This window comes from Chenopodium album, chromosome 23, assembly GCF_948465745.1.
Source record: "Chenopodium album chromosome 23, dcCheAlbu1.1, whole genome shotgun sequence".
NCBI lineage: Eukaryota > Viridiplantae > Streptophyta > Magnoliopsida > Caryophyllales > Amaranthaceae > Chenopodium > Chenopodium album.
The window spans coordinates 118,254-139,482 of record NC_137856.1 but is presented as its reverse complement, the minus strand read 5'-3'; positions in this window follow the sequence as shown (position 1 = coordinate 139,482).

The window sequence follows — 21,229 nt, the reverse complement described above, 5'->3', positions numbered from 1 at the left end:
GATTTTAACACTAGAAAGAAAAAAAAACAAAACAAAACAAAACAAAACAAAAAACAAAAACAAAAAAAAACAAAAAAAAAAAAATGATTTTAGCACCCTAAAAAAAGTATTTTAACACAAGAAAAAAATTTTAAAAATTGGATTTTACCACCTCCTAACGGCATCCGTCCAAAAAATTCGTTAAGTGGGGTCCACAGTGACACGTGTTAACATTTTATTTGTTTTTGAAAAATAAAAAAAAGAAAAAATTAAAATAAATAAAATAAAATTTCTAAAACTACCCGGCCCCACCATTGCCACCTTCACCCAACGAAGCCGTCGGCCCTCCCCCTCCCTTTCCCACAGCCTTAAACCGCCTTAAAAGCACCTAATCGCAACCCCTGTCCCCAAAAATGGCCACGAATCTGTCCATTAATGGCTAAAATCGGCCGGTTTTGGGCTTTGGGGAAGGAGGGTCGCAGTTAGGTGGTTATGGGCCGGATTAGGGCTACGAGAGCGCAAATTTTAAGATGCACCATGGTGCACCTAGAAATAGGTGCACTACGCCTATTTTTTTGAACATTTAGTTAAAAAATTGAACAATTGCAAATTTTGAACATGTAGTAAAAACATCTGAACATCACAACTTTTGAACATTTAGGTAATAAATTTGAACAATTGCAATGCATCACGCCTATACTTTTGCAGTAAAAAAATGTGAACAATTGCAAATTTTGAACATGTAGTAAAAACATCTGAACATCACAACTTTTGACTATTTACTTAAAAAAATCTGAACAATCGCAATGCATCACGCCTATACTTTTGAACATTTAGTAAAAAAATCTGAACAATCGTGAATTTTGAACATTTAGTAAAATATCTAAACAGCGCAAATTTTGAATTATTACGAGTCTTGTCTGACTCGTAATAATTCAATGGTTTTGTAATATAAACTGAACATTTACTATATACAAAATGAACATTTCTTTTTAAAATATGAACATAAAAATTGCACGTTTAAGTTCAGTTTTTGTGGCGTATTTATATTTTTTTTTACTAAATGTTCATTGTTTGTAAATTGTTCAAATTTTTTTAACTAAATATTCAAAAGTATATACGTGGTAGGTGCACCATGGTGCACATAATACTAATTGCTGCGAGAGATGGAGAAAAGGGTTCGTGGGTCAGCCGGTCAGGTAATGGAGGGGGGGATCGCCAGCAACTGCGTTGGGTGAAGGTGGTAGGGCTGGGGTGGCTATATAGATTTAGGGTTTTTTTTCTTTTTTTGGCCAATAACAAAGCGATATGTAGCTTTATGGCCCCACTTTACGATTCTTGGACGAAATCAGTTAAGTGGCCTGGTGGTAAAATCTAATTTGTTAAAAAAAATTGGTGTTACAATAATTTATTTTAGGGTGTTAGAAACCATTTTCGGGTTTTTTTCTAGTGTTAAAGCTAAGTCCAAAATTTTCAAATATTTTTTACGGTATGTTCACACACTATTTATAAGTGTGAAGAAAATAAAAGTTATCTCAAACATTTTAAAAATGTATGGAAATGAAAATGACATCAATTTACACTACTCGCTAATGGTTTAAAATAAAATCGTTAACGATTCAAGTGATTCATAACCCCAAAACTAGTGGGTAGCCCGGGCATTGCCCCAGGTTATTACTTTTACTTGCAACTGCTAATTTTTAAGAGCATCTAATAGTTTGTATGTAGTATGTCCCTTTAATACTTTGTAGTATAATATTATTTATTGTGTAAGGTTAAAGTACAATTGATAGTTAGCCTAGATGGTCAAACAATAACCTTTCTTCAAAGAGGTTAAGTGTTCAAACCTTCTCATCCATTTACTTCATGCAACGTGTTCAATTTTTAGGAGGTGTACGTAGTTGGTTTAATATAATATTGTGCAAGTGAGTCATTAATTTATTTTAGCACAAGCACATAGGAGACCATTGCATGAAAGAGGGAGTATGTAAGAGGGGGTATATTTTTTAATTATATATAAGTTTTTTTTAAGGATTTAATTATATATAAGTAAGACCAGCTATAAAGCGAAATCTAATCTAATCTAATAAATATAAATAAAAGAGGAATTTTTCGGAAGCATTCGACGCGCCATATAATTAAGCACGGGCTTGTTTCAACCATTGATAAAAGATATTTGTCTTTAATTTTATAATTAAAAAAATTTCATCGCCACGTAAGCAAAATTAACAAATGAGATTTGAGAATTTAATTTTAAAATAAAACAACGAATGGTGCTTTAGAATTTAAATTATTCTAAAACACATATTTTTATATGTGGTTGGCCACATCACCGTGTGGCTAAACATGGCTTTGGCCATGTCGGGTTGTACCTTGTGTCAGGCCAGGCCACGTGCTTTGGAGTTAGCTAGGCTCAGCCCATGGCTTAACCTATGAGTTTCGTGTCGTGCCGAAGTTTTCAGAGGTAGGCCAGTGCACGGCCCAAGTCCACATTGTAGGAGATTATAGGTACTAAACGCGGAATTTACATGAATCATATTCACATAGCACCAAACCAAGGATCTCATGCACAACACATAAAGAAGTAAGAATTATACCTTTGAAGCGTGATTCCACTAGTGATCGAGCAAGAACAAGGGAGACAAAGAACCCCACGTGTGATTCCTCTACTTAGTCCACGAGCACGGATTAAACCTCCACTAATGCTAGTTAGTTGTGACCGAACGCTTCAATCAACCTTCAACGGAGATTAGAGTCACGAGCACACCGCAACACCACCCACGCACCACCACACGCACCACCAATGGAGGGGAAACGCACGGAAGAGGGGAGGAGATAGGGAGGGCCGAAAGTGAGAGAGAGAATTAGGGTTTGGGATCTCTTGGTTGCTTGTCTGACAATTTCACAGTGTGTCAAATTGTTATATCATGTAACCCTAGGTATGGTTTATATTTATAGATCATATCTAGAAATAAAACCATGTCCAAATCCTAATTGAACTCTACTTACATTCCAAGCCCAAACATAAGATGTGTCATATACTCATGAGGCCCAATAATGTGCCTTCAACTTGTTTAACCCAATACTCTAGTGTGTGACCTTGTAGGATCCATCCTATAAGGCTTTGGACCATTTGACTAGCCCAAAGTCCAATTGTCAAATCTAGCAACAGACATTGGCAACCTTATAGTATGAACTTATTATCTCCATAACTGTGATCCTATGATATATCTAGTAATTGCACTTATCGAAGACATAACTCCTTCAATCTCCCACTTGTCTGAGACAAGTGCACAATATTCAAATTCCTTAAGTCAATGTGTGTCGATTTGATAATATGATTGCATCTCATGTCATGATCATATTAGTCTACAAATCTTATCTTGAAAACTGAGTTAGAATTACAAAACAAATGGTTACTATATAACTCATTTGAGCACGGCCATGCATTTTCTGAATTCTCCCTCTTCAAGGGGCCAAGACACATTCCTAGTCAATAGGTAGACTCAATCCAATCTTGTGGCAACTAAAGCTCCCACTCAATTCATGAAGTGACCGGGAAACATCCTTTATAATCCCCATTTACGGCAAGACGTTTGAATGTACCACAGTCAAAACAATCATTGAATAGAATCAGTGTTCCACTCATGTCAAAGGAATCCACTAATATATCCGGAAGTTCTATACTTGAACTTCAAAGTAGGTCTATGGTTCGATCCTGCATCATTCATGCATATCCATGTGATTGACCGAGCCTTATCACTATGCTCCCATAGCCCATGAAACCGAGCTATCCAATCAATCTTACATGCTAGTCCATTCATTGAAATCATTTATGTCCACTTTAATGATTTCGAACTAGGAACTCAAATAATATGTGGATTTTGTTCACCTGTGGGGTTTCATACACCAGGTCTCTATCTGATAGATAACCTGATGAGCCCATCAATCCATAATTATTTTGGACATTTTATTTAATATTAAAACCATAATTAAATAAGAGAAATAATAGAATTTCTGATTAAACATAATTCTGCAAATGAATGTATTACATATGTAATTTATTTTCTCAAAACAAAATACAACTTTTAATTACATCATTCGCCTCAATCCAGCTTCATTAGCATGTTTCTCATGCTTTGGAGTTGGAAGGGGTTTAGTAAGTGGATCAGCGATATTCTCATCCGTGTGAATTTTGCACATCTTGACATCTCCTCTGTCAACGATCTCTCGAATGAGGTAATACTTCCTCTCTACATGCTTGGATTTGAAATGTGACCTAGCTTCTTTTGATTGAGCAATAGCACCATTATTGTCACAAAACAACTCGATTCCCTTTTGAGCACTTGGTACAATGTCCAGCTCAATCAGGAACTTCTTTATCCAAACTGCTTCTTTAGCTGCTTCAACAGCAGCCAAATACTCTGATTCTGTCGTAGAGTCTGCGACAGTGCTTTGCTTCGAACTCTTCCAGCTCACTGCTCCTCCATTCAGACAGAAAATGTATCCAGATTGAGATCTAAAGTCATCTCTGTCTGTTTGGAAACTCGCATCCGTATAACCTGTGACAACCAATTCCTTTTCGCCACCATACACTAGAAACATCTCTTTAGTCCTTCTCAAGTACTTAAGGATGTTCTTGGCAGCTGTCCAGTGTGCTTCTCCTGGATTTGCCTGAAACCTGCTACACATGCTTAGAGCATATGCAACATCCGGCCTTGTACATATCATGGCATACATGATTGATCCTATTGCCAAAGCATAAGGTTTATCACTTACTCGTCTCATCTCCTCCGCCGTTTTAGGGCACTGAGATTTACTGAGAGTGATGCCATGAGACATGGGGAGAAATCCTCTCTTAGAGTCTTTCATGGAAAATCTATCAAGAACCTTATCAATATAAGTCTCTTGACTTAATCCAATCATCCTTCGAGACCTATCTCGATGGATTTTGATCCCCAATATGTATTCGGCTTCTCCTAAGTCTTTCATGGAAAAACAACTCTTCAACCATTCCTTGACTGACTCAAGCATTGGTATGTCATTTCCCATGAGAAGTATGTCATCCACATACAAGACTAAGAAAACTATGCTGCTCCCACTAAACTTCTTGTATACACAAGGTTCCTCTTCACTTTTGACAAAATCAAACCTTTTGATTGCTTCATCAAAACGAAGATTCCAACTCCTGGATGCCTGCTTTAATCCATAAATAGATTTCTCAAGCTTGCATACCTTTCTAGGATTTTCTGGATCTTCAAAACCCTCAGGTTGTGTCATATACACTTCCTCCTTCAAGAACCCATTCAAGAATGCGGTTTTGACATCCATCTGCCATATTTCGTAATCGAAAAATGCGGCAATCGCTAGAAGAATCCGAATGGACTTAAGCATTGCTACTGGGGAAAAAGTTTCATCATAGTCAATACCATGAATCTGTCTGAACCCTTTTGCAACTAGTCTTGCTTTATGGATGTAGGCATTTCCATCCTTGTCTGTTTTAATCTTGTAGACCCATTTGCAACCAATGGGTTTTACCCCATTAGGCAAGTCAACTAGGGTCCACACTTTATTTTCAGACATTGATTCCATTTCGGATTTCATGGCTTCAAGCCATTTATCTGAGTTGGGGCTCACCAAAGCTTGCTTGTAGGTTGTGGGTTCCTCATTCTCCAATAAGAAGATTTCAGAATCCTCAGTTAACAGAACCTCGACAAACTGTTTGTTTCTGATTCTGGCAGACCTACGTGGGGTAGGAGCAACAGTAGAAATTTTATCTCCAACTCCTTGAAGATTTTCGCATGAATTAGATTCAAGTGGGACGATGGGAGTCTCGCTGGTGGAATTAGCTTGCTCCGGTGCATGATTAATCGTTTCATGCGCCCTCGCCTCTGATGTGGTGTAATCCACATCCATTTGTTGCTCGTCTCGAATTTCTTCGAGAACCACTTTACTCCCACTTGGCTTTCTAGACAGAAATTCCTTTTCTAGAAAGACACTATCGCGAGCAACAAACACTTTGTCATCTTCGCGATTGTAGAAGTAATACCCTTTTGTTTCTTTGGGGTAGCCCACAAAGAAACACTTGTCTGATTTAGGGTGTAGTTTATCGCCTTGTAAACGTTTTACATAGGCTTCACATCCCCAAATCTTGAGAAAAGACAACTTTGGAGCTCTTCCATTCCATATCTCATATGGAGTCTTTTCTACAGCTTTGGATGGGCTTCTGTTTAGTATTCTTGCAGCTGCTTGTAATGCATATCCCCAGAATGATATGTGAAGATCAGTAAAGCTCATCATGGACCTAACCATATCAAGTAGAGTCCTATTTCTCCTTTCTGACACTCCATTTAATTGAGGTGTCCCTGGAGGGGTTAATTGTGAAATTATTCCACAATTAATCAGATGTTCATCAAATTCTTGGGTTAAATATTCGCCACCACGATCAGATCGTAGTGCCTTAATTGTCTTCCCAAGCTGGTTTTGTACTTCATTCTGGAATTCTTTGAACTTTTCAAAGGCTTCCGACTTGAGCTTCATTAAGTAAATGTAACCAAATCTACTTAAATCATCAGTGAAAGTAATGAAGTAATTATATCCACCCCTAGCTTTTGAACTCATTGGTCCACACACATCTGTATGTATGAGTCCCAAAAGGTCGCTAGCTCTTTCACCTATACCCGTAAAGGGTGACTTAGTCATTTTCCCAAGCAAGCATGACTCACAGTTTTCAAATGATTCATAATCAAAAGAAGAAAGGAGTCCATCCTTATGTAATTTCTGGATGCGCTTTTGGTTAATATGTCCAAGCCTACAATGCCATAGGTAAGTTGGGTTTGAACCATCTGTTTTCTGCTTTTTATGATCTATGTTGTAGACATGAGTTGTATATTCTAAAACATACAAACCATTAATTAACTTAGCATTAGCATATAACATGTTTTCTTTCGAAATAAAACAACGTTTGTCTCTTATTTCAAATGAAAAACCTTCAGTATCTAAAACTGAAACTGAAATAATGTTTTTAGTAATGCTGGGAACGAAATAACAGTTATTAAGTACTAAAATTAATCCAGAAGGTAGTCTCAAATGATAACTCCCAATAGCAAGTGCAACAACTTTTGCTCCATTTCCTACTCGAAGTGTTACTTCTCCTGGATCTAGCTTCCTACTTCCTTTCAAGCCCTGCACGTCATTGACGATATGAGCACCACAACCGGTATCAAATACCCAAGTGGAAGATGAAGTAAGATTAATTTCTACAACAAAAACATCAAGTAACACCTTACCTTCTGTTTTCACTGGTGCATAATGGGGACACCCTGGTGTATGGACTTGCCATCCACCACAATAGAAGCACTGGCAATCTCTCCTTATCAGGTACTCCTCAGCATAGTTAAGTAAGATGTTGATCAAATTCGCTGATGATCCCTCATCATTATGAGAAAGTCTCACAATGTCAAAACCAACATGGAGCGAGAACAAAATAATGTCACGTGCAGAATCATCATCGATCGGTTTCCCGAGGACATCCATTTGGTTGATCATATCAACCAATTCATTAACATGGTTCCTCACAGACTGACCAGGCAAGAGTTTCTTTGCCATTATCTTACCATGAATCCGGTAAGTCTCATACCTTAAACTGTCAGCCCAGGAATAGTAAATCTGAGGGATCGAGTTAACGATCTCTCTTACATTTGGATCGTTGACACCTCCGCTACCCAATGCCCCCATGCCACCCCTACAGATAGCACGAAGACATTGATATAAGTTGGTCACCTCATACCGTCTGAACCTATTATACCAACAGTTTGGAATAGATTCCAGTATTAGGTTCTTGACCTTTATTGCATCCAAAACTAATTTTGCATGCATTTCAGGGTCCTGACCAGGAGCACACTTGTTCTCAACGGGTACATATAGGCGAGCATCAAGCTTGAAGCTTGTGAGAACATTTCTCAATTCGCCCTCCCATTGCCTGTAGTTTCTGAGATTAAGCCTTAAATTGAGTTTCATTGGTAAATCTGTGTTGTCATATAAGTTATTCATCTACAAACAAAAACAAAACGAGGCAAAATTCAATAATTATGTTTAATAAATTTAAAGTACCATAAGTAATTTAGAATTTATTGGTAACTTTAAAGCATTTTATTCAATATTTAAATGATCCCTATTGAATAAAATGATTCCAAGATCCTTTATTTGTGCAATAATTAACCGGACTGAGGCCCTGCCATCAACCATTACATTTTCAAGGTGAGTAAACTCTTTACTGATTACAACTCTTTGTAATTCTTGGTTGAATAATTAACCATCACATGTTTAATTATTACTCTTAGCTTCAAGGTTCTAAACTGATCTTTAGGTAACCTTGTTGAATATAACCAATTAAAAGTGTAGATATGCGGTCCTACCCCCACTTCCCCAAGATATATTATGATGCTCTGCTGAGGCCGACCCATCACAAACGATCAAGGTTTTCGTCGGGTTTTTAATTGGGAAAGCTGTATCAATATTTCTGGGATCTAGATTTATTATGTTGTGATTGTATAGTGAACTCTAGCGCATCATCAAGCAACATAAATAAACCTAAACATGCATAATCTACTAATGCAATAAAACATGACATAATATGGCCCCTTAATCCTAAGAAAACTAATAAAGTAAAATGCTCCCACTTGGATCTTCATGGATCTCATCCATCTTGCTCCATTGGGCCTTCACTTCATTGGCTTTTGGATCAATTGCAACCTGTAATTTTATTCTATTCTATCTACTACTTAAATAAAATAAAATAAATTACAAAAATACTCAACGGTACGCAGACCGTATTTAGATTACAAAATACATCACGATGCGCAGATCGTATTTTAGAATCTATGGGCCATACTAGTCTATATATAGCAATAAACAATATCATATATTATAAAGTGCCATATAATAAATCACTCATCATGCTTTCCTAAACTACAACATCTGATGATCATAATGAAGGAAACATGGCTATAAATATCTCATATTTTAAATAATTACTGTAATTAGATAATATCATATATTAATCATAACCAATTATAAAATATCATATATTTTAATTTAGGTATGAGATAGAATCAAATCTTATTTGAAATTATGGAATATAAATCATATTTATTTTCCATGATTATCCTAAATAATTTAGGAATTCTATCCTAATTACTTGCCAATCATATATTTTAAATCAATTATTATCCATAAATAATTATGAGATAATCACATTATTTAATCAATTATTATCCTTATAGAATCTTTTGCTCCATAATTATCCAAACTTAACAAAAATAACAACCTTAAATTTGTTAATTATCTTTTCAAAATTTAAACTTATCTTTAATTTATTTTTTTTTTTTTTTAAATTTGAAAACTGATTTTATCCAAAATAAAATAAAAATTTTTTTTTTTTTAAATTGGGCCGCGTCAGCCACCGTGGTGTGGCCAGCCGAAGCCGGCCACGGTGGCCGCACACCTTACGGTGTGCGCTGCCCCTGCAGTGACGCAGGAACAGCAGCAGCAGCACACGCAAGGGGGCGGTGCACTGCTGCGCTGCTCCTTGCTGCCTGACCCAGCCCCGCCCCCTCCCTCCTGGACCACCAGCAGCAGCACCACCGTGGCAGCGCCACCCAGCCGCGGTGCTGCTGCTGTTCTTTCTCTATTTTTTTTTTTGATTTTAATTAATTAAAACAAAACATATTTTGTAAAAATCAATTAAACTTTATGTGGTCCTATTAATCCCAAAATTAAATCATATTCAATTTTGAAATTAGGGTTCTTGATGAAATTAATCCCCAATTTAATTTAACATTTAAATTAAATAATTTGATCATGAAAAATTCATAATTTTAACATGTAATCAAATAGATTAAATTCCTTAAACATATTACCATCGAAATAAATCAAAATTTAAACACAAAATTTCACAAATTAGGGTTAAAATTCGAAATTTTCGAAAATTAGGGTTTAGGGGTTCGAATTTTTCGAATACTTTGGGGCAAAATTCGGATCAATTGATGGCTAATATGGAGCAAATTAAACACCTTTAATGATTCTATATTGTTAAATCATATTTAAAATAACAATTGACTCATAATTAAATTATTCTCCCTCCTAATTGAATTAAAATTGTGGATTATCAAAGAATTATTACTCAATATATGTAGATGCAAGAGGCTAACTGATACCACTGTAGGAGATTATAGGTACTAAACGCGGAATTTACATGAATCATATTCACATAGCACCAAACCAAGGATCTCATGCACAACACATAAAGAAGTAAGAATTATACCTTTGAAGCGTGATTCCACTAGTGATCGAGCAAGAACAAGGGAGACAAAGAACCCCACGTGTGATTCCTCTACTTAGTCCACGAGCACGGATTAAACCTCCACTAATGCTAGTTAGTTGTGACCGAACGCTTCAATCAACCTTCAACGGAGATTAGAGTCACGAGCACACCGCAACACCACCCACGCACCACCACACGCACCACCAATGGAGGGGAAACGCACGGAAGAGGGGAGGAGATAGGGAGGGCCGAAAGTGAGAGAGAGAATTAGGGTTTGGGATCTCTTGGTTGCTTGTCTGACAATTTCACAGTGTGTCAAATTGTTATATCATGCAACCCTAGGTATGGTTTATATTTATAGATCATATCTAGAAATAAAACCATGTCCAAATCCTAATTGAACTCTACTTACATTCCAAGCCCAAACATAAGATGTGTCATATACTCATGAGGCCCAATAATGTGCCTTCAACTTGTTTAACCCAATACTCTAGTGTGTGACCTTGTAGGATCCATCCTATAAGGCTTTGGACCATTTGACTAGCCCAAAGTCCAATTGTCAAATCTAGCAACAGACATTGGCAACCTTATAGTATGAACTTATTATCTCCATAACTGTGATCCTATGATATATCTAGTAATTGCACTTATCGAAGACATAACTCCTTCACACATGTCATCATGCCGTGTCGTACCGGTCTTACGTGCCTAAGCAAAATTTAATTGATTTTGGCGTCCTTTGTCGTGTCGGGTCAAGGCGTGCCATGCGTTATCGTGCTTCTCCCAAAATAAGACGACCCATGTAACACCCTAGAAATTCCTTTCCTTTAAATACCCACTTTACTATTTTAAAATACGTTTTAGGAATATCTAAGACATTACCGCCACCGTGAAAACGGCTAAGGCAACTATCAAAGATACACAGCGGAAGACTTATTAATTAAAAACCGTTTAAACAAGTCAACTTAAAAGTCAACCAAACGAAAGTGTAATACCCGAATATTTTATAATTTAATGTATTACATTTTATTAAAAAATAGTTATATTTAAATAACTTTCCTAATCTCATATTTTTTTAATTTAGAGTTTAGAAAGTTTTAAAACCCTATTTTATTTAAATATGGCTCTACAATCATAAACTATTTTAAACCCTATAAATATTCTTAACCCTTAAAAAAAAAATATTTTATATTAAAAAAAAAATAGTCGAAGTCGTTTTCCTGTTCTTGTGCGTGGGATTCATCAACCAAGCCCAAAATTGAATCTTGTTAAAAGTCTTTGTTTCATTTTCCAATTTCCATTACCTTATTCATTGATCTAAAAAGAAACCCCCACAATATGTTTGTTTAATTTTGTGAAGGCTGTAGATTGAACATGCAAGATCGGTCAATTCATGTCTTGCTTTGTATGTCGTAGTTCAATTGTAATTTGTTGATCAAAAGGTAATCACACTATATTTTTGAGATGTTTGTATTTACGTATTGTTATGTGTGATATGATTTATTATTTGTACTCTTTGTATATATGATTAATTACTATGGTATTATATGATTTGATTAGATTTGAGTATCGTATTATTTTTTTTTTGTTGTACATAATTGATTATACAACTATACTAGGGTTTTAATGTTGTTGCTCTAGGGAGTATTGTTCTTGAGGTTTTAGGGTTTCTAATATTATTTTTTTTTGGGTTGAGATTTAATAACTTTTGGGTACTAGTTTGATTACCCTAGGAGTTGAGATATTTATAAATTGAAATATTATGTAATTTGGGAACATGTGCCATTATTGAGATATTATTTATTAGTTTGTGAATGATTATTTGATCCATGAGATCAAAAGGGTAAACATTATTATTTTGTTCTTGGTTTGAGGCTCGGCGTTATATAGCTTAGTCCTTGGCATGTTGGTAAGAGGATGATAATCATGAGTTGAGAATGAGGTACAATCTTTATTATTTATTTTTCTATGGTCCCCTACAGTGGGAATTGGCCCGTATGTGGTCTGGTTCAAGGTGTTTTCTGGTTATTGAGAGTATTCAAGTTTTTATACTTGTTGGTTTGTTATTCGAATTACCCATGTCCAAGGCTAGGTTTTGAACAACGAGCATGACACACTTATGGGTTATATGAGATGATTGAATAAAGGTTCGAATTATTATTCGAGGTTGAGTTGATAAAGGTTATTTTTAGAGTACAATGTGTAATGTAGTTTGAACTACATTGTTTAATTGAGCTAGTAATATTTATTATTCAATTATTCTATATATTCTGATATGTGGTGATTACTCAGCTTTTTGCTGACGTGTGTGTTATTTTGTTGTGCTATTTGTGTTTGCGGCCATGTCTTTTTCTTATGGTGGCCCTGCGACGATCTATTTTGGAATTTGTCCTTAATGGTGAGCAGTCAAGATTGTTTAAGCAGGTTGATCAAGTGATCGTAGCTAAAGGAGCTCAAGTGATCGATTAGTGTTTTTATATCGAGTTTGTAAAGTTGTATAAATAGCTCACCTAGATGGGTTGTAATTATTGGGATTTTGTAAGCCTTAACATTTGACAGGTTGTCGAGTGTGGCGGTAATACCTCCGATTTAGGTGTATGCTTCCGCAATTTTATTTAAAGGTTGTCTATTTATCCTTTCTTTATTATTTATTATTAGTTAGTAAATCGGGGGTGTTACAGAAAGTAAAGTTTAAAACCAAACAAACAAAGTCAATTAAAATCAAACTACAACTTGGAACCTTTAAAGGCCCTTATTCAAACCATTGCAAAACCAAACCTTTGAGTTAGTTCACACAGAATATGTCATAAATAAATAAGTAAAGCATAGAACACATCGTACTAATGGAAACTAGCATGATTCACTCTTCACGTATGCCCCGTCATAAATATGCTTCAATACCTGAAAAGTTTATCTCTACTTGTCCCCACTACTCTCCATTTAAAATGGGTCATCATAGGGCCAAGATAAAGACATGGCCAAACACACACAATCAGCAAAGCTGAGTACATAAGCGTAATTAATCACACTAACATGCTTTCACCTATCAACACACACTTACCTCATTGCACCTGTTTACAAGCACACACAACAATCAACAAGACACATTCACTAGACGCTAAATAATTCATTTAGAGTTGATTACGCATCGAACGAGTTTCCAACTCTACCTCCCCCAATAAATTGAGGTTAACTGACACGGTAGCTAACCGTGCCAGCGACAAAACCTTACATAGGTGGCGGAATTCCAGCGCATAATAATAATAATAAAAAGGAATGTACAGCGTCCTGTACTCCGTTAGAAGTTATGATCAAATATATAGTCACATAACACCCCCCCATATGTTCATACTCAAGGTATATACGTTCCAAGAGTTTTAGTGCGTAATCTCTTTCACTTTACGTTATTTACATATTATTAGACTTGGTGATGACTCTCAAAGCATAACAATTTAATCATCCATAATTATTCAATCAACACACCAATTTAATTGTTGAATATTTAGTGACCACATAATATTTAATGTTGAACCCTTTTTAATTCTACCTCAGTGTCAAAGACACCTTAAACGCATAAAGCGCCAAAAATCCTATCCCTCGGTGTTAAAAACATCTTAAGTGCACAAAGGCACCAACATACAATTTATTCCTTGTGTACATAGACACTTATATAGCTCCTTCCTCATGCTTAAAGCATCATTAAAAATTATATGAACCATAATAAAATTCCTTTTCAATATTCCAAACCAAATTAAACAATTAGTTTAATTAAACATGCTCTCTATCATGCCATAAATAAATATGTGGTTCATAAATAATATTCCAAGCTATTATTTTCCATTCAATAATCCATCACAAATAAATCATGCTTCATAATCCAATCACCAATAACATCCAAATCATAATTTTCATTCCAAACCTAGCATGATATTACTTGTAATCAATCAAACACATTGGCATGCTACTACATCAACCTAATTATGCTAAGTACGCGAACGTACCTTGAGTACGATCTTAAAATCGCCACGACTAATAGAAATTGCTTACTTCGAAGTCTCCTACACAGTAAAATCATAATAGAGTATTAAAATCCATTCTAAACAAATTTCCAGCAATATATATTATTTTAAAACCCCTCATAATTTTATTAAAGTAAGCTGAAATTATATTTAAAACACCATAATTAAGTCCCAATTAATGGGTAATTAAAAATTCCTTCAAGAACATAATATTAAGTGTACTACATAAAATTTCAGCACTTTATTTTAATGAAAACTTGCTGTAATTTAACCTTAAAACACTTTAATCAAAGATCTAAACAATAATACATCATATACTTTCAATAATTCATAAATCAAGAACCTAGGGTTACAAAAATTGGGGTTTTTTTAATTAAAACCAAATCTGAAAATTAATTAACATAATTACTATAATCAAACATCAAAATTAAATCCCAAAACTCATAAACTACAATTAGATTAAAGCATAGATTAAAATTAAACAAAAAAGATTAGTTTTTTTTTCTTTTTTTTTACTCATGCTCGAATAAAGAAAAGGGGAAGGGGAAACGGCAGCCACCGGCCACCTGCTGCCGGTGGTTGGCAGCGGTGGGGGACAAGGGCAGCCGAAAAAAAAAGAAGGGGATGGGGAAAAGAAAAAGAAAAAGAAAAGGAAAATAAGGAGGAGAGAGAGAGAAGTTTACCTTGAGTTTTCTCCACTCTGGGCAAGGTTGATTTGCCTCATAAGTGGGATATTTATACCCCTTCTCTACTAACCCTCTTCCCTAAACTTTCCTCTTTTAGTTTTTCCTAATCCCTTCCCTAATAAAACTTGTTAAAATTAAACTTTCTTAAAATAAAACCCCAACTTTTTATAAATTAAATAATTAAATAAACTTTCCTTTTATAGTACGTGCTATGCCGGGCCTACATCGCACCCGTGTCGTGCCGTGCTTTTTTCATGTCGGGTCTTGGGTCGGCCCAACCCAATGCCATCTTTACGTGTGGCTAGTCATTATATATAGGAATTACTTCTTCAGTGTAATAGGGGTTACTTGGTCAGTATTAAAGGGGTTATTTCGTCAGTATTATTAGATTATCGGTCAGTGCTATAGGGGTTAATTAGTCAATATTACAATGGTTACTTGGTCAGTGTTATATAGTTACTATGTTCTTTTATAAGTGGCCACATAGTGTGGCAAACCACACACAAGACGAGCTGATTTTAACAACAAAAATATACTTATCTTTTCACATAAAAGATTATATGAATATATTTGACCAATGATACAACAACATATCTAAAATTTATTTATTTTTAATTAAAATCCACGTAACTAGTAACAATGAATTGAATAAGGTCGCATCATAAATTGCATTAAAAAAAATACCCCCTCCATTTTATAATAATCACAATAATAGGGTGGGCAGTGGATGTCAATGGTGATTAGTGGCGGCGTCGGCGTCAAAGGTGAAAAAGAGGGGAAGAGAGAGAATTTGAGAAAAAACAAAATAGAATGGAGAAAGTATAAGAAACATATTTGACATTCTTGGGCCTTGAGATGATGCTTTAACATAGTATAAGAAGCCATCTCCGATGGTGAGACTCAAGTGAGTATTTTTTAGGAGAGGGAGAGTTATTTTTGCAATGTATACCAATAAGTTGGTATTTAAACTTAGCAACTTATGGCCTGTTCACATGTACTTAATTTCAGTTCAGTTCAGCTCCAATCAGTTCAGTTTAATTCAATTCAGTTCAGCTCCAAATTTCCCTCTCTCATAAAATATTCATTTCAGCTAAGTTCAATTCAGTTCAGTGCAGTTCAATTCAGTTCAGTTCAGCTTCAATCAGTTCAGTTCAATAAATGTGAACATGCCCTTACTCAACTTTGAGTCTCATTAGACAAAAAGTGTGGGCCCCTTGTCAATATTCTAATGTATTTTGTAATTTATTTAAGTTTTACCTTTTTTATTTTTTAATCTTACAATATTTGATGTTAAAAAAGAAATGAATTTGGTGGGCCATAAATTGAAAATGACATTTGTATATTTTAGAGAGTCTTACCATTGAATTTAGTCTTCACATGAGTTGTTAAATTGAGAAGTGGGTATGGTATCACTATTGAAAGTAAAAAAAACAACTCATTTTGTATTTCAATACTCAAACTTGAGTCTCACCATTAGAGATGGTCTAAGAGCCAGATTTACGGTTTGAGACTTTTAGGGTCTGTTCTCATTCACTGAACTGAACTGAGCTGAACTGAACTGAAATGAATTTTTATAAGAGAAGGAAATTAGGAGTTGAGATGAACTGAACTGAATTGAACTGAACTGAGCTGAACTGAACTGAATTGAACTGAGCTGAACTGAACTGAATTTCAACGTAAGAGAACGAGGCCTTAATAGCTTGAGTAATGACTAATGAGTACACTAGGTCAACTTATCCATGTGAGGGCAAGAAGTGAAAAAACACGTTCTGGTCCTATAAATTCTCTCTCTTAATGGGTGCGATCAATATTTAACAAATCTAAATTTAAAATGTTTTCTAATTTAAGATGTAGATCAAAACTAATTGATAAATAAAAAACTAATGTAAAATAAAATTGGATCAATTGATTGCTCGTGACCTATTGACATCTGTTTATCGTAGTTGGCCTGGATTAATTACAAAAAAAAAAAAAGAAAAAAAAAAAAAAGAAAGAAAAAAAAAGGTTTACCTGTTTTCTACCTTATCTTGTAGATAGGTGAACTAATCTTATTTCGTTCCCCAATTGATACTAATGTCAAAAACAATATTTTTTTTTATTCCTAACTTCTTAATTGTGAATACTACTCGGCCACCTAATCTATTTGGGTGCAGTGGTTGTCAATCTTTTCACCTAAAATTATACGGAGTACTACTCTTATTCTTTAGACCCTTTGATATGATACACAATTATTATTATTGTATTAATAATTTCTTAATTATACAGTATTAAAAATGCTTGACCCCTTATGATACCTTAAGTACGTATCTAGAAGCTTAAAATATTTATTTTGAAAGAATCTAGAAGTTAGACTAGAACTGCTGATGTTTTGTACAAGTAGATAGATTTAAAAATACTACGAGGTACTGTACATATTTCATCATCTTTTAATGCTCTAGAAGAAGTACCAAATACTGGGTCTTGCAACTGCTTTGATATTACTAATGTTTCTAAAGTGGAGTCCTGCATCTAGATTAGGAGATAATAACACTTGACATTAGGTTAGAAATCATATACTAGTAAATAATTTAGGATAAAAAAAAAGGTATTTTAGAATTTAATTCAATAAAATTTTAATATTTCACATAAATCAAAATCTAATATATTTATATATTTAAAGGGTTTTATTTATTTATTTTTTTTTCCAAGTTTAGGATTTAATTTTTTCAGCGCGCCATGTACGATAATAAATTTTAGTGGTAGCCAATTAAATACGAGATTATTAATTTTTTTTAGAATTTAATAATTTAAATGACACGTAGCGAAATTGGAAAATGAGATTTCTTAGTTTAAATTAATTAAAAATAAAATATTATCTTTTAATATTAGGAATTTTATCTAAATATATAACAAATTTTAGCACATAAATATATGTATAAAATGACTGTTAAGAAAACCATGCATCTACCGCACGAGATTATTTTGACCAATGCCAAAATTAAAATTTTGTTTTTTTTAGAATTAAAAAATTCATTCGACACCTAAGCAAAATTAACAAATGAGATTTAACAATTTAAATTCAACTTACACGTATTTACACATTAAAAAATTCATGATAATAAATATATTTTATTTAAAATCTAAAAAATAATGATTGATGCAAAAGTGCATTAAAATGTTATGGGAATTCTATTTAACTTATACATTAAAAAAAATAAAATTATACATTTCTAATAAAAATTTAATCACAATAATAACATTGATAAAAAAAAAGGTATTAAAATTACAAAATAAAAATCACATTCAATAAAAATTATTAAATTGTAAAGTATGAAAATTAAGTTCTTTCAAAAATTTAAAAAAATGTTCAACTTTGGATTAGATCGAAAAAAGACAATAGCATATTAAAAGATTATGTTGAAATATAAACATTAAAATAAAATAATTATATTAATATAATAGGTTAAAAATCACGTTCAATTAAACTTAAAATATATTTATGATAAAAAAAAATTAACGATGAAGTATGAAAAGCTAAGTTATTATAATAACATATATATACTATAAAAAAATAAAATAGAAAAGTAATATAAAGCTGATAATAAACTGCATTCAATCAAAACATAAAAAATTATATTTAAAAAAATCAAAACAAAAAAAAGTTAAATTTTAGACAAAAACAATATATATAAATCTTTAGAATAAAAAGACAAATATTCTTTTTCATTATCTTGCACAAACAAAAAAATCGTTCATTATTTATCATTTATCCGACTAAAAAGATTACATACTACACTACAAAGTTTATCATATTCATGATAATAGTTTATCACCACTTTAAATTCAACAGATTTTGAGCCAAAATGTTAATTTTGGAAGAGGGGTGGATTAGAGTATGCGACTCAACGTCTAGCACAATCAACGATCCATGAGATAAACAGATATGTTAGATATGAGGATGGTCATTCATTTTTCACCATGTACTCGCTATGAATATTTACTTCATTGGTGTTATAGGGGTTGTCAAAAAAAAATAATCTTTATTTCTTCTATTTATCTAATAGAAATTAGAATAGAAAAAAAACTATTATGTAAAAAAACCGTGCATCGTAAGGGTTTACATCTAGGAATCAATCATCAATAACATAATACTAAAACAAACACCAAGAATGACACGTGTCAATTCATGGTGTAGTTTATTCCCTCCAAAACACCCTTTCCTATTTTACTAAAATCTTCTCTGACAATCTTAATATATTATAACTATCATAATATTATTTAAATCATTTATAATGAATATATCCCTTTATAGCTATAAACTCCATTTTCTATATCTATTAATATAATACTTTGTATGTCATATCTGTAATACATCGTGTATTCATGTTTTATTCTTGCAAATAAGGTAATTTTGTAACAATATTTTAAAAAATGAATCTATTAAAATGATTCTTACTACATTTGTTATTATATTGTGAAATAGAACTTTCGATTTTTTTTAATAATTTAATTGGATTCTAATATGAAGAATATAACAAAATGAAGGGAGCTAAGATTAGCAACATAGTGTAACATTATAAATATTTTATCTATGCATGTAATTAAGTAAGTAAATTTGATTAATTAAAATTTCATTCTTTTTATTTGTATATCTCCAACACTTTCATATATTATGATTAAGTTGAATTGAAATTAAATTGAAATTATTATTTCTACCTGCTATGTGTAATATTACATAATTTTAGATACCTCTTTGGTTAATAAAAAGAAAATTGATACTTAATTTATCAATTAATTTTTAAACATTGGTCTAATATATAATTTTAATATACCCATTTTGACTCTTTCGTTATATTTCATATTTCAAATCATTATATACGTAATATTAGAAGATAATAACTATGTTTTTTTGGTGTTTAGAGAGCCACAAGAGTGAATGGACGAATGATGAGAAGCAATACCAGGATCACCTAGAATCGGAAAGGGGTCGGAGTTTTAATCACTTGAGCTATCCCTCGCTCTCAGAAGATAATAAATATGTTATAGTTGTGTTCTATTTTTTTTTTTTTTTTAATTTTTTAATACATTTTTTTTCTTTTATTGATTAAGTGTAGTGAAATAACTATGCATGACAAGGGACCTAATCTAGTTTACGTAGTATAATTTTCAGTACACACGGACTATGTCTTTTTTATTTTTTTAATAAATCATTAAGTATGATTAAATTTGTAAAATTTGAGGATTAAGGGTTTGAGGGGTTGTGGTCGTTGTGGTTAGAACTTAGAAGTTGGAAAGCGACATTCTTGAATTGTAAATATAAATGTTGCCACATGCTAGACTAGATTGGAGGATTACAAGAGAAAAATCATGTTAATTGTCCTTTAGATTGTTTAAGGGTGCCAAATTGCCAATTCAAATGTCGTATTAGAATTCTAAGAATATTTATTGTATATTAATTACTTTCTACGTTAGTACACACATAATACAAAGTAGATTGATAATGATGCCCTTGTATCATTTTCATTCTTTCCTGTAGTCAAATTTCTAAAATTACTGTAAAAATCCAATGAGATAATTTTTGAAGAGCAAAAGAATTATAATTTTACTTTATAGAGAGTAAGGGATAGCTTAAGTGGTTAGAGTATCCTTCCCGATCTCAGGAGACTTGGGATCAGATCTCATCACCTATCCTTGTGGCTCTCTAAATACAAACAAAGAAAAAAAAAGCTTCATATTTACGAATTGAAATAATATTAACACAATATTGTAATAAATTTTGTGTTGCAATTATAAAGAAATGGAGGAAGTACAATTCTAGAGAATATATAAACAACTCAAAAACTTTTATTGAAAAAAAAGGGAAGAATAGTTTAATGGTATGTGAGTATGTGTGAATGATTAGATTGTCAAAGTTAGAGAAATATCAAATATACATACACATAAGAAAATAACACGACGAAAATGGGCGTTAGTTGACGTCCCTGATGAAGAAGTAAAACACAGCCAATTCAACACTGAAACCTAACCCCATACATAGTAGATAGTACGTTGAATTAAAGCAGTTCCACTCCTTTATTTATTCAAAAAATAAAGTAGTTGTTAAATGCTTGTCATATTGCGCGGAGATTGCCAACTGATTGGGAATTCCTTTTCTCACATAATACTACTGTATATTACGAAGTACTCCGTAGTTTGCTAATCTATTTCTCTTTATCCTGCTCTTCAATTCATCTTTGATTATC